The sequence below is a fragment of the Phymastichus coffea genome, unplaced genomic scaffold (assembly GCF_024137745.1).
Source record: "Phymastichus coffea isolate CEN01 unplaced genomic scaffold, Cenicafe_Pcof_1.1 PCOF00108, whole genome shotgun sequence".
In the NCBI taxonomy this organism is placed as follows: domain Eukaryota; kingdom Metazoa; phylum Arthropoda; class Insecta; order Hymenoptera; family Eulophidae; genus Phymastichus; species Phymastichus coffea.
The window spans coordinates 55,733-71,373 of NW_026706919.1; the positions used below are offsets into that span (position 1 = coordinate 55,733).

The window sequence follows — 15,641 nt, forward strand, 5'->3', positions numbered from 1 at the left end:
GCAAAAAAAGCGAAAGGGGAGAAAAGACTCTCGCAGCCATTTATCTCGACTATCCGTCGTCATTTAGCCTGCAACAAAAGCCGTTTATCGCAAGTCGGAATTCCGTTCGCAGATAAGGGATGGAAAGAGACGAAAAAGCGAGTAACGGCGGCTACCTGGGCGTCGCGCGTGCGCCCCTCGGGCGAGCAAGTGCTGGCTGCTCCTCGTGGGGCGCCGAGGCCAAGCCGTTAGTCGGAGTGGAAGCGTCTATCGCGACACACATGCGCCTCGTTGCTCCGAATACCTAGCGATAAAGACGCACGACCCATATCGGCTTTTCTTTCCGAGGAGAACGAGCCAATTAGCTTGCACGATGTCGCCTCAACTCGCCAAGCGATCGTCTTCCGCACTCGCTGCTTCGACGATCATTGCCGGTTGATCGAGCGCATCCGCACACGCACGCAACTGCCGGTGAGTGAACATTGGCGCGTGATCTCTTGTTACTCTTTGTCTTTAATTTTCCAAGGTTTTTCGCTCGAATTTTTCCGTCGACAAAGCTCTTTTTTCGCGCGCCCTTTCTATACGATTACAAAAGACTGCATGAGTTTTACACGATTGGTGAATCATTTTCATAGCTTTAAGTTGAGTTGTCAGTTTAAATAAATTTAACTAGAAGATTTTTAATGATATAAATATTAATAATAATTATATGAAATCGGAAGAAAACATTTCGAAGTTTGATTAATGCATGAAAATCGTAAATACTCTTTACTCCTGCTACTTATTATGCTTCCACCTTTTACTTGTATGTTTTGATTATTTTCGTAAAAGTTGTTATTACGGCAAAGGGAGCCATATTCTCTGTGCCATGGATTTCGCTCGCAAACTTAGCCTTCTTTTGTATAGAAATGAAAGTATCTTGAAGGATGCTGTCCCATGAGCTTTTGATTAGCAGTTATTGAGACTCAGCACTATTATTCAAAAATATAATCAAAATAATTCTTGACACATTAAGTCTACCAATATTCTAGAGTTATCCAATCCGTTTGTTTGAAAATAAGTTATTCGTAAAAAAATTTCAATTCGTTTGCTTCTTGCGTGGATTTCAATCATTCATTCAAGATACTTTATGTAATTAAAAATTTTTGAAAAATGCTAGATCATCGTTGAAATCTTAATCATAACATGACTTACAATGAGATTCGAATTTTTGACATAACTTTGACAAGCAACGAATGCGCAAATATTCGTCCATCAGCGCTAAAAGCGTAAAGTGTATTTTCAAAAGAACGCTTTATCGAGCGCGAATAAAATTGTGGAATATTAAGATAACAAATCACAGACACATAGAACGACAAGTAGTTCCCGCGATTCGCGCGACGTTATGCGGCCAACCAATACTATTTAATATCGCTGAATTGAATTCAGTGAGCGAGACTTGATTATCTATTGTTCCAGCTGACGTAGCAATCAAATGCATTATGCGTTCTTTTATTTCTACCGGGCGGCTGCATTATTATTGTTATCGCCGCGTTCGATATCGATGCCGCAAGATGTAATAACAATTCCTCGCGCGCGGCCTTGCGATGCTTCACTCACATTCGAGGTATCATGTTTCGTTGATTGGAAAAAAGAGTACACACATTTTAACCCCCTTGAAAGCTGAAAAGGCGTCCATTAAAATAAAAAGAAAAAAAGCAGAAACCCGAGCTTACACCGCCGACGACTCTGGGACATTCCCAGTAATTCAATTCGTAAGGTTAAAAACAATTTGTTCTCGACGCAGTGGAGCGTAAAATTATCGAGCATTTTGTGTTTCTTCGACACACAAAACGCTCAAGAGATTGAAAAAAAGAAGATAAGAATAGCGATGGTGCCTTTGTTCGCGCGAAAATAAGTCGACGACCGATGAGACTCCCGACGTCAGCTATTTGGCTCGTTCTCGAGGGCCCAATGATATCCATTATTACGTTAGACAGCTTTTTTCGACTGATAAATTTGCCGGTCGAGATTGTGTTTTTGCCATGCTCGTTGTTTGACAGTGGCGAAGAGCCACTTTTTTGCGTTGCCTTCGTCATCGATCGGCGAATGGAAAGAAAGCAAGTGATATTTGTATGTCAGCAATTGAGATTATTGGAAATGCTGACCTTCCTATCGCTCTTTTGAATTATAACAGAATATGCTACTAAAGATGTACTGAATTTTATCAATATAAGCGCTGTTATTTCTGTACCATCTGGACTCCATTCGTTATCATTATTTACTTTCTCTGAGACATTGACGCTATGACGTTTCATTTCAATTAGACATTTTTGTAACTTCTACTCATTATATTGGAATGCCCGCACATCATTCTAAGGACAATAACAAAATTTATTTTCCACGATTGTATTAATTTTTAACCGGCAAATTGCAAAACGCATTTATTTTATCGCAAATGAATAATGGAAATGATCTCGGTGCCCCTGCTTCGATTAAATAGCGATAAGCCAGTTTCACACATCTGCTCTGCATTATTATTAATCAGTCGTGTTAAGCGGTTTAAAAATTTGGGAGAAACCCAATGACCAAGTAGAAATGTAGCGTCAAGCGAATAAATTATCACGAAACGGCAGCAAATTAACGACGGTAATATCAGGCAATCGGGTAAATTTGATTACGTCGGGATCGCTCGTTGCGAGTCTCTAAACAGAGCTTTGGGAAGGGAGGACTGATTACGTTAATGGGCCATGGCTAAAGTAGGCTTTCAATTAAAGCCCCAAGCCTTTCGTTATAATCTTTCCGCGAGGAAGCGAGTGACGCGACTTCTTTTTATACTTTTTCCCCTCGGCTTCGGTTCGTCGAATCCTTTCTCGTGAGGACGAGCACGAAAAAAATCGTACACTTGTCAAAGCTGACGATCTTTCTCTGCGTTAAATCGCAAATCCAGGCAACTTTTTCCCCCTCTCTTTACTTATCGCATTTGCTCGCTGTTGGATTTATTTTTTTTTGTGTGGTTTTCTAGCCGGATGATGTACAATACATATCGCCTCTCGCGAAAATTAGTGATAAGCTATGTGGTGCGGCAACAGTTTTTTTTCTCGCGCGAATGGATAGAAAGATTGCTGAAATTTCGGAAGTAGGCCAATCCTCTTCGATTCCTTTTAACGAGCGCTTTTCACGGAGGTAAACATTTATTTTTAGCGAATCGGTGAAAGGGATATTTTAGTTTAAAAAAGAGGCATTTTCGTTGATCTGGAATATTCTCATCCCAAACAGGAGAATTAGTCTTCTTATCGTATCTTCTTTTACTGATTTATTTAATAAACAAAGTAGCTCTGCTTATATTTTTAAGCACTACAGACGTGAAAAGGTCCTCATAAGTCACTTAAAATAATAAGTACCGTACGATATTTATCATTGAAAACAATTCCATTACAACGACATCCGTCCGTGGTACATGTCTCACTTGTCCGACCAAAAGTAGACTCGTACTACTGAATCGGCGGCCGCGCCCTGAGAAGAATTTTTTTTTCTCTCTCCTTTACACTAAGGAAATAAAGCAATCAGACGTAAGCAAAGAAACTAACACACGCATACATACACGCACGCGCGCGCGTACACGCACACGGGAAACCTCAATTAGTCAAGCTGTAAGCGCAAGTCGGGTTGTTGTCACGCGCGACCGTCCTCCATTTCTCACTTGGTAGTTCATTTTTTTTTTAGTCGGTCGCTAGATGAAATTCCTTTTCTTTATCACTCTTTTTGGCTGATAACCTTCCTCGCAGCCAATGGAGTTATTAATTTCCTCTCCATATCGCAAAAAGTCGAGGTTAGATAATGATGACATCGGCGGAGAATCACCTGCAACAACATTTTAATGACTCAGCGACGTGATCCATATTTAATTTTATGAATTGTCAGAGTGATGATTAATTTTGCGAGACGATAACTGTGCCAATGCTTCTGTACAGCCATACAGATAGACTTCTCTGTATCCAGTTTGCTTCTCCACGAAATAACACTTTCATTCGCTCGGTCGATTCTCCAAGTCATTTTACTTGTTTTTTTCCTCTAATAAGTATATCGTTCCGCGTAATTCACCGCAAACCATAGGGTGAGCGATGTTAATGGAAACCTTGACTCATCGCATTAATCAAACGGAGCGTGATGTTGCTTGATATGAAAATCAATAGCCGTGTAACTTACAAAAGGTTTTCGGGTTTGAAAAAAAGAACATGAAAACTTCCGTGGTGAATTACGCAGCGTGCTCATTCAATCGAAAACTAAATAACATTCAAAAACTTCAATTGCTGGAATTCGTTAATTAAAGCATCTAACGAATTTGATATCTCATGCCAAATAAACCAGTTTGTATAACTTGCGCTTCTGTTTTAGTCAGATAAAAGCTTAAATTTTATGGAAAACTTTACTTTTACTTCGTCGATGAGACAACAAATTCAATCCTTGAAGACAAAGCTTTCAAAAGAAAAGAAAAAAAAGGAAGGAGGGGTTACATTCCGAGCGATGAATAAATTGCTTTTGTTTCCATAAAATAAACGAAAAAGTTAAAGAAAAAGTTTGTAAGCTGGTAAATGATCAATCAAATCTTCGTTCATATCACAGTAGACCGACGGCAGCAGCTTACAAAGGCACCTCAGCTGTTTCATACCTACTATTGTCTTCTTCTTATTTGTCTTTGACTAAAGTAGATTCGCCGACTGTTTCTTTAGAAATTTGTCTTTGTTAATACGAAAGATTTCAACAAATTAACTGACGCACTGGCGCTGATTCACGCAAGCGTATGTCATCGGCATCTGAAAGCGAATAAGAGTGGAAGCGCACAGATGCGTATTTGATATTCCATTTATCGGTGAAGGCTGGCAATAGAAGATACCACTATCCGTAACAAATTTATAGGTTTTCCGAATCGCATCGATGTGGTAATAAATTCTATTTGTATGAGTCTACGCGCACACATGTATACACACATACACTCGCGCGCGCACACATATACTGAAATAAAGTCCATTTTTTCAGAACCTCGACCAGATTCAACTCGGCAGACAAAGATTATTTTCATTAGTCAAAAACGCACGGTGATGAATGATCAATCAATCCGCGCACAGAGTCAGCCACTCAATCCATGTCGTCGACGAGCTTGAACCCTGTCTTTCTCGGCTGGTGTGACGGCACAGCCGGTCTCATTAACGACGGACACAGAAGCCCTATTCCCAGCGCTGTTTAGAGCCCTCATTATCGAGTGCCTTGCCATTGATACTCCCGCGTGTCGAGGTTGCCATTGGCATTGTTGATTTGGAACGCGCTTGCAAATATTTTCGAATGCACGCCAAGCACCCACGGCTCCATTTCCGCTTCGCATCTGCGCGCACTCGCAAGTGAGGCGCACTGGTGCGCATCGCGTTCTCTCTCTCTCTCTCTCTCTCTCTCTCTCTCTCTCGCATGCGGAATATTAATTTCGTCGGTTAAAGTCGACGACGATGACATGTACCGAATTTTTTTCGTTCCAAGCCTGTCGATAAATGCCTAAGTGGTCGCGTCCCGACCCAGCCATCGTAAGTACAGTTTTAGATTACTCTCCAATTAGTTCGAGGATCATATATACGTATCCCTAGAGACAGATACCGACGTTGAAATGCACAGCCGAGATAGCTACTATAAAGCAATACGATTGCCAAGCGAATTGTAGCTCTATACCGCACAATTCGCATTTTCATTTCCGCTGTTCTTTGCGCAACAAAGAACATTTCTAATAACGCGTTATCGTCTGATAAATCAATCTTTCAATTTCCGTTTTCACTTGACTAATCGTGGATTTAATCACACGGTCAATGCAACAAAAATATTAATACTATATTCTGACAAGAACTTTATTCTATTAGCAAAATACAAAATGAATTTCGACGAAATTCAATTAGCTACCGAATGAAAAAAGAGGAAGATGAAGGGTAGAACGTCCAATTAATGGAGCAGCAAGCTCACCGCAGGCGAGCTCATTTCAATCATAGCTCTGATAATATTTCAGTAGCCACGTGTGGCGAGGAAGATTTGTTTCCAGGAGAAAAATATAATATTATATATTTCTATATGTACATGCATGCGCACGAATGGGAAAAGGAAAGAAACAGTGGCATTTTTGTTTTACGCGTATATTTCGAGACGATTTTACATGAGACCTACGTACCTTAAGTCGTCTTCTAAGGATTTTCATTTCAGGCGAGATCGATCTGGCAACGAATGTTTCACACTCTTTGATAAAAAGCATTTCTCGTAGTTGATTGTGAGAGCTATAAAGAAATACTTGAGTATTATTTTTTCAAATAGTATTTTGAACGACTGAACGACAAAAGTTTTTACCGAGAGAATGGATATCGTAAAAGAGATTTGAAAAAAAGAAACGATCCGTGGTTTTACGATTGACGTAAGTTCGAACCCAACCCGTTTTATATATCAAAGAAGCTATAGAAGATTAAACCGACTATATCGAAACCGAGTCGATTTTCGTTCAGCAAGATTCCGGTGTCAATTTAACCGAGGCAGAACAAAGTCATCGCGTATTACAATAGAGAAAAAAGTATATATATGTATATATGTATGCGTATATGTATGTATGTATATATGTATATATGTATGTATGTATGTATATATGTATGTATGTATGTTTTGTGCGTGTGTATTTGTGTGTGTGTGTGTGTGTGTGTGTGTGCGTGTATCAGGCTAAGAAGATCAGCTTTCTTGGGAAGAAAAAAAATCGCTATAAGAAACACGAGTTACGCTTCAGGTAATCCGACACACATCTCCGTCGTCAACTCCACTTCAATCTATATATCTGTTTTGTTATTGTCGGGAAAACTCCTCGAAAAATGAACAGACGCTCGATAGACGAATTGATGTATATACTGAAAATTTGATAATCTTGTAAAGCAGCTCCATCATCTTCGAGAAAGATGTAGGCGATTAAACTTGAGCACATCCATCACACCTCGGGCGAGTGCGTGATTTTTTTCTGTTCCACGCTCGAAGAAAAAACTAAGAATGCGCATACGCGGAAAGCAAACTTTCCCTTAAACTTGGGGGGAGGTGGAAGATCTTTTTTTTCGCTCGCGATTGCTGCCTTCTATTTATTATTAACTCGATTGTTGTAGTGAAAGAGAATTGGCCAAGGGGAGATTGCACGGAATTCTCTACGAGGCATAATCGCAGTAAACTACGAGAGTAGAATTTTATATTCGTGTATATCAAACGCAGTGATCGCTGGTTGAATCGGACAAAGGCTTGTGAGCTTCATCGGAAACAGATTGCTTTCTTTTTACGTGATTCTACCCATCAAAATAAGGCGATATAACGATGAGCCCGATGTAAAGCAAATATTTCTGGTTCTCACGAGTCAATAAACGAACCTTGCGTTTCTCCTACCAAACTCGCTATTAGAAAATGCAATTCACTTTTTGAAGACATGAAGGAACCAAGGCGGTAGTCGTAGAAAATAGTGTTGTCTTAAGCTTTTCGGAAAAGCTAATTATCTCGTGCATTATGCACAAAGAGACGCACTCCTGATTTTAAAAAATTGATTCTTCGACGAACGAAAAACACAGCGAGTAGTCGTTATTTTTTCGCGTAGCGACTCGACGAAAACGCATTCGTCGAGCGCGCGGCTCGCAATACGGGTGAAAAGTTGACACATGCTCTCCGAAAGTGAAAGTTCAGTTGGCGAAACACGTCGTCGCGAAGAGAATGAAAGCCCCATGGACAAGTGATGAGAGAGAAGTAGAAAAGCATCGCAGCACGCCACCACGATCAAGCATATATGTGGTAAAGCTGAAGCTTCGGTGCGTGTATTCGCACACGTGGAAGGAAAATAACGAAGGGAAGGACTGTACAGACGTCTCCCACTTCATGTCGCCGAATAGTAGACGGGTTCTTCCGTTAGAGCAGAGGGGGGGGGGGGAGATCTATCATGCCGCTCGCGCCGTTATCGCATTGTAATGCCAGAATTTCTGATATGAAGTGTAGGAGGCGGAATTAAGCGATAACGCGTTACGCTTGCTTTATTGTACAAATGGGTTATCTTTCTTGATTAATATAATTTACTTTCGCCTCGCCGGTTATATCGTCGCGCTACAAGAGCGCATTCATATGTACGTCCAATTCGACAGTTCTTTCACAAGCAATATTATTAGCGTCGATCGGTCAGATATAGAATTGTTAGCGGCATGTTTTCAGATTATACTTGTGTGTGAACTTAACGATCCGTCGTGCCTCGCTTTCGCAACATCTCAAATCAATCATTTGTTCATCAGCACAATTTCGTCGCAATTCCATATCGACGACGTTTCCGTTACGGCTTCGGCGTCGGCTGTTTACAATACAGGAACTGATTTCCGCTGTTCGATATTACATCGCGCGTCATAAAAGTGCTTGTCTTGTGAACACGAGGGGGAAAATCGTGGCGAAAGCTTTCGAAAGAGAAACAGAGAGAGAGAGAGAGAGAGAGAGAGAGAAGAAAAGCTCTCGCGATATGAAATTGTTATGTTGCGTGTAATGTGTGACAAGAATTGAATTGGATGCGTGCTGATATCGACTTGCGTTGCGTCGCTGAATTAATTCGCAGTAGCGTTAACGAGGGGCCATTGTGACTTTCTTTCTCTCCAGATTTAATGGATCACGATGAGAGTTGACGCTCTGTCTGTCTCTTTCTCAATAAAAAAAAACTAACTTTTAAACTATAACAACAGCCTACGATATTTTCATCCGAAAATTTGACGGCAAATAAGAAAAAAGCTAAGAGAAAATACACGCGCGTGTATCTCCTATCTATCCTAAAATTTCAATATATCTGAATATCACATGAGAAAAATGTAGGAAATGAAGCATGGCCTCGACGAATTTTTCAGAGTTCTGAGAGAGAGAGAGAGAGAGAGACAAGACGCTGGCACAAAAAAATTGAGAACTATGTGAAATCCGTATAATATCTAAGGATTTCATATTAGTTCGCCTATGAGAACTAATATGAAATCCTTGTATACTTCAGGACGTACCGCGTAAAAACCAATAGTTCAGAATCGAATTTGCAAAGTGGGATGTGCATTTTCGCCCGATTCATTAAATTTGACGCACGCGGAGAGTGAGCAGCAACAATCGAGTTAGTAGTCGCGGTAACGCCAATTACAATCTCACTCATCTGAGAGAGAGAGAGGCACAGGAAGAGAGAGAGAGAGAGAGAAAGTGAGAGCACCAGCTTGCGCGCATAGCATGACCTATTAGTTTTTGGAGCATGGAAACTGTTTCAACCAAACTCCCGTTCCGGTGACGTCCTGTTAAGTTATATTCAAAATTTCATTTTACCGTACAATCTTCTTTAACGTCTAACGAAAGCAGCTCTGGGGACTTGGAAAGCATTCTTCGAATAGCACTATATCGGATTTTTTTAATGATACTTCAATCGGTGTGAACGTTCATCGATCGCCGTGGCTGTCAAACCAATGTATGTGCACGCATGAGCCTTAATTGACGTCTGCGAGAATATAGAGCAATTTTTAATTTTCTACTGTACCGACATGAAAACAATGAGAGCCATAGATCTTCCCTATTTTCTCTCCCTCCCTCTGATGTACATTGTAAACAACCTCACATCGGCCTCGATTTTTCTAGAATTTATAGTAATTGATAAAATGGCATGGAAAGTTTTTAACGCGCTCACAAATATATGAGGTATCACGTCGCATCACGATGTAGCACGTGCGCAAGCCTGTAAAACATTCTTCTATATGCTGTTTTTGCCAGAATAAAATTTTCAATTTACAAAAAGTAAAAAGCCATTCTGATATTTTGTGTATTTCTCTCTTGGGGCCGAAACAAAAGAACATGGATTTCAGACTTGTATGTTCGTCGCTGTTTGATGCATGGATTTCTTTTTTTGGGTCAACGAGGTGCTGCAAGCTGCTGTCTACCTGCTGTCAGTAGTCGACGAGTCAAGTGGGTACTTTTGCTCCCCAACGACAGCGACAGCAGATTTACGGCGGTTCTATTCAGGATGCCTACCAACGGAGAGGATTAGTCAGCGAGCGAAAGCCGGTGAGGCTTTTAAGGCTACGATGTTTTGAGGTCGCTTATTCTCCCAAAGAGGAATCACGATCAATAGAAATCATTTGCCAGCGAATTATCTTTCGTGACGTTGTTAATAGCCTCTTGAGCGCAAGGTAGCGCGTAAAACGTTCTCGCTCGACCATGGTACGCGCACACGCTCAAGACACGATTGTCTTAAGAGGGAAAATGCAAACGTCTACGAGGTGGTTTACATGGAAGAATCATTTGTACAGTCTTGCGGCAGTTTTACAGCTTGCTCATCGATCTCGCACAGAGAAACATCCAGACGGATGATCATAGTGGCAAATCCCAGCTTAACAATCACGAGCGCTTAGCGGTCGTTTCTCCTCTCTCTTTTGCCTCGACAATCAAGCCACTTCATTGTCTTCGAAGGTTCGCTCGTCTCTGTGTAGTGCGTTCTCGAGGGAGGGGGAGGGGAGCGCCGAGGAAGCATTTGCGGCGAAAGTTTTTCTACGAAAAAAGAGGCAACTCCTTTGTCCGCAGAGTCCACACGCGCAACCATTTCAAGAAAGAACAACAGGATGCTCCATTGAGTGAGAGCGCGTAGGTGTTGAAGGGTGGAACGAAATTCGTGCGGCTTTTTAATAAGTATCCGTGGCACGCACTAGGGAGAACAAAGTGAACGACCGCAGTAAAACGCCAGACAGAGAGAGAGAGAGAGAGAGAGAGAGAGAGAGAGAGAGAGAGAGAGAGAGAGAGGGAGAGAGAAAGAGAGACAGAAAGAAGGTGGACCCGTAAGAAAATTTCTGAAGCCACTGCTTGCCAACTTTATAAGACATCGAAGCGACCGCGTGACACGGAGTCCCTGAAATTTCCCTGTGATGTGATGGCGTAATGCCTGTAGGGCAATCAATAACGTAACACTCGACGACAACTTTTTTTCCCCGGCTCAGAGTGCTTGGTCAATATTTGAACATCATTGTTTCATCATTTGCCATGTTGTCAGATAATCGAATTGCCGTCGTTTATAAAGTTGATAGCCAGTCTGTAGCTCGAATATATCTTCGAAGATATTGTGCGACTGGGTATTACGTTTATTCACCGTTCCAGCTACCGCGTCGGAGCTGAAGTACGACTGCAGCTTAATCCGTTCTACTGCAAGTTCGCAGACATTAGCCGTATGCATTTGACTATTTCATCCAGGACAATTTTACTTGAAATATCCTCCCATAAGCTTAACGTACGTACGATACGCGAGTAATATGAGACTTCGCATGCACATCTTGTAATATAAATCCACGGCTCCGGTGGTGCGCACAAATTTAAAGAAAACAGAGAAGAGAGCCGACAAGACTCGTAAATTTTGTTACACGACTATATACATATATATATATATATGCACTGGCACGGCAAAAGCTAAAAGGTGCAGTTTCCTAACGGAGTCGTAAAAGTCCAGCGGCGAGTTGTGGAGGCCGTAAATGCATTCTTTGGAAGATTTTCGCCCTCGCGATAGTAATTGCGACGTGCGCGCTGTTCCACTCGAGGTGAACTCATTCTTTCACCGCTGGGCTGTGTACGCGTCATTAGACACGCCCGACACGCCGTCACTTCTCGGGTTTCTCTCGTTATTTTCTTCTTTTCAGCTGCCGGCTTCTCGCGACGCGCAATCGACTATATGTATCGTCGCCGATATAAAGCCTCGAGCGAGCAAGCGAGTAGAGTATGCACGATTCTTGCGATATTGTCACTGCTTCGAGTATGCGTGTATACTCCAGTCGTTGACGTCATTCTTTCAACAATCCGCGTATCCAGGCGTGACTTCAATGTTATTTTTTCGAGGTGAGTTGATGACATTGTTGGGTCCAAATGTACCAATCGACAATTTTTATTCGTATGGATTACATCTCTTAAGTTTCGTACTTATGCATTGCATCACGCCGATAAATTAATTTTTTATGTTTATCGACGTTTCGTAAATACCCTCAAATGATATACATTTAGATACTAATTGCACCAGTCGATTTTTGACATACACACGCACACAAGAAATGAATACATTTACAATTTTAGAGCCGGTAATCTTTTTTTCTCCGTAGATTTTGAAGTATCAAGTGCATCCATACGGCGACTCAGTGAATAGTTTACCTATTTGACGCGTGCAATAAAAACTGCTCGAGCGAATCTCGCAAAAGTCGTTTATAAAAGAGAGTCAGGTTGTTTCATATCATCTATTTGTCAGTTCTGCGCACCAACTTTGTCTCACCGATAGTGAAGAGCGATGGTAACGGAGTGAGTCGCATCTCGAGAATTTTCAATTTTTGTGCGCTCTCTCTCTCTCTCTCTCTCTCTCTATCTCTCTGTCGATTGCTGTGGTGCGACTGCAAGGAACAAAGACAAAAGTTTTCAACATTCTCAGTGGCAATTATATCCACTCGACGATCGCAGAACATTCCCTCTCACAAAAGCCTCGCGTTCCTTTTCTTGTCCTTCGTCGTTCGGCGAGTCGTGAAATTGTTGAATAAACGAAAGTTCGGCAAGTCGTACAATGCGTCAGCTCGAGAAGTGGGCGTTTTCGGCGAGAAGAAGAGTTCGAAGCGTTGCGTCAGCGTTAAGCCGGTGACAATCACGAGCGCCGGGGCGCAACTTACAATCAGTTGGCTGTACTAACGAGAGAGCACCGTGTGTGGTCGGTTCTCCGATTTTTCTTCGCGAACACCAATTACTAGCTGCTTGCTCTCGAGTGACTTGGCACGAATTCATTTTACGTCATGGAAAAAACGCGCGGGCTTAGCGTATCGGCTTCCTTCGCGCTTTCAAGGACTGGTTATTGCATTGCGCGATTGGAGAAACCCTCTTTTTCTGACGCTGCGCTTACGTAGTAATAAAAGCGTTGCTCTCGGGTATTAATTATTTCCAACGTATTTGCAGTATAACTTTGAAGCCATGCACTTTGTTTGAGAAAGAGGATAAATACTATTTTTATATATATATTCATGGAATTTTTAAACTCATCTTACGTGAGGCGGAACTCATTTCTCTTGAAAAGCTTGGCGAAACTCGTTAATTCTTAGCGCATGGTGAGCAAATATTTTTGTCGAGCTCACGAAGGAAAGGAGCAACGTGTCAATAAAAGTCGCAGCTGCGTAAATGAGAACAAGACTAAACTAGATCAAGGGCTTAAACGCTTGAGCCGATGAATAATGCGCCGAGCAATTATAAATTGGTCTTTGCAAAAGGGGCACGTGAGGGGAGGGGTGGGCTTCAATCTCGCGTCACTCGCACGGAGACTGCAACTTCAAAGAAATTTCGATATCGCGCTCCAAATCCTTCACCTACTTCCAGTGGTTCCATTTTGCTTATATATTAATTCCAGGCTATTATTCCGTTGAATTAATCAGATATCCTACGCACTTCTAGAACTCGTGATCTATTTGAATGGAAATGAGAATTTCAACTTGATGAATTCCTCCGAGGCTACCTCCAATCTCTCGTAATAAATAGTTTTTCGCCTTTCTATCAAAAGCTTCAATTACATATTCCATACGTGTTTATTTGTTTTGTCGAAGTTTAAATTGGAATTCTTTTCTGCACGTATCTAAGATGTGAAGATTACTCGAATTTCAAAGCGAAAGGATTCTAAATTATTTAAGAGGTCTCTTTGTTACCAATGATATTGAACTTCTCGTTCTTGTTGCGCTTCCTTGGTTTTCCGAGCGAAATGTGTAAGAGTCAAGCCACTTACGTTCTTGAAATGTTGAAGCATAGTTGACAGCTTTCAAATACCTCGTGAATCATCTCGAGTACCGTGGGAGCGGAGCATTTTTGGCAGCTTACAACGATCATTAATAATATTCTGAGTGTGTCATGTTTATCAAAATGAACGGGCGGGTATTCTCGAGTGAGGAAGACAAAGACAAGTCAATTAATTAACCGAAGAAAATCTTCTCCCAACTCTTCTTTCTAGAGAGCAAAATGGAAAAACCATGATATCTACTTGGCATTCGTACAAATAGAGATTCATCGACACGTTTCTCGGCGAGGTTTATTTATGCACGTGTATAAATATTTATGTAGCCGAAGTCATAAACGCCGTATCGCAATGCACCGCTTCTCCCATCATAGGTTTCGCACGTGCTTTCCTTCAATTAAAGCGCATTTCCAGAAATGGAAAAAACTATGCGCATGCGAAGTGACGAGTAGTGCTACCCTTTTATTTTTCATTTTTAAATGTTACGACTGATGTGGCTCTCCTCTTATTTCTCCGTATAGTTTGGAAAATAACTTTTTCATGGGAGGGCATGGCTTAATCGGGCGCATGATACAAATGCCTGCGCTAACTAGAAAATTTCGCTAGAATCCGAAAAAAAAGAAAGAGAACGAAAGAGGAATCCGCTTCGGAAACCTTTCGCGAAGCCTAATTCGCACGGACAGGCGGCGCGGATCGAGATTCGAGGCGTTTTCCATCTCTTTGTGAGTGGTTAACCATTCGAGTGTCGATTGACCAAACCGATCTATGCAACATGATTTCCGCGGCACCTCGATCGAAAAGCGCACTCTCGACGTCTTTCTCGATAAAAAATTCCTCGATGCTCTGCACCAAGAGATTCACGCGTGCGACATGTGCTACGTGGTGAGATTTACATTCGCGAAGCTCCTCCAGCGTCAATTTATTTACTACGGACAAGCAGGCTAATCGAATCCAGACTATACGGTTACACGTGCTGCGCCCCTGCAGAATGCCCTCATTTTTCCTGCATACATCCCACGGCTAGTGAGTATACAAGCCGCTATTGGTGTCTGTATTTTTGTCCTTTTTTTATCTTTTTTGCACTCCTTGTGTTTTGTTGCTGGGATTTTCTTTTGTATCGTAGGATACGCTATTATTTTCTGTTCAAACGAAAGTTTATGGATTTGTAATGGTTATTGTTATTTTCAGATTACATCGGGGAAAATTGCCGAGGGTCTAGGTATTTTCAAACGCTAGGTAAGTGTTTTCAGTTGGTAATTAACTTTCAAAGGCACACAGGCTTGCTCTTTGTCTCTCTCTCTCTCCCTATCTCTCTAAGCTTATCTAAGTCTACGGGGTTATACCCCATGACTAAATGAAATTGTTTAATCTAATCTTCTAATTTGTGAAGATACGTAGAGAGCTGTTTTCAATTTCGAAAAATAACGCGCGAAGAGAGCTCTGTAACTTAATTATAACGGCGAAAGCATATAACAACAACATCGTTGTTTAGAAGGATCGGTCGACGGAAAAAGGCACTCCTGGCAACAATGGCTTTCACAGCGAACGAGCAGTATCGAGCTGCAATGCACATACGCGCCTTAGTACCGTTTATGTGAAATAATTTGCATCTATATCCGACCTAAATTTATCTCATATATAAACTCTCGCGGACGCCTATAGCCACCAATCCCTCGCCGCTAATCATGAAATTAATTGACAGACAACACAAACGTTCCTAATTATTTCGCCCGCAACATGTTATATGCGCGTCTACTATTATCATCGATGCGTATTTATGGTTGGACGCGTCTGATTTGATTGGTCATTAGTATTATTTCCAATCACACTGAAAATCGTACGCCATTGTTCTGCACACATCAATGAG

The 15,641-nt window shown here is 41.5% G+C and overlaps 1 protein-coding gene across 2 annotated transcripts in view; it reads left to right on the forward strand.

The window, feature by feature from the left end:
- The first annotated feature begins 251 nt into the window (after positions 1-251).
- The window catches only part of LOC131670297 (diacylglycerol kinase eta), a 37,455-nt gene continuing 22,065 nt past the window's right edge, over positions 252-15,641 (forward strand). The window contains exons 1-2 of one of the 2 annotated variants that reach the window (XM_058945790.1): positions 252-450; positions 14,963-15,010. The gene's annotated coding sequence lies outside the window, so the exon portion shown is untranslated. The remainder of the gene's footprint in view (positions 451-14,962; positions 15,011-15,641) is intronic. The other variant, XM_058945791.1, reaches the window with a different exon arrangement.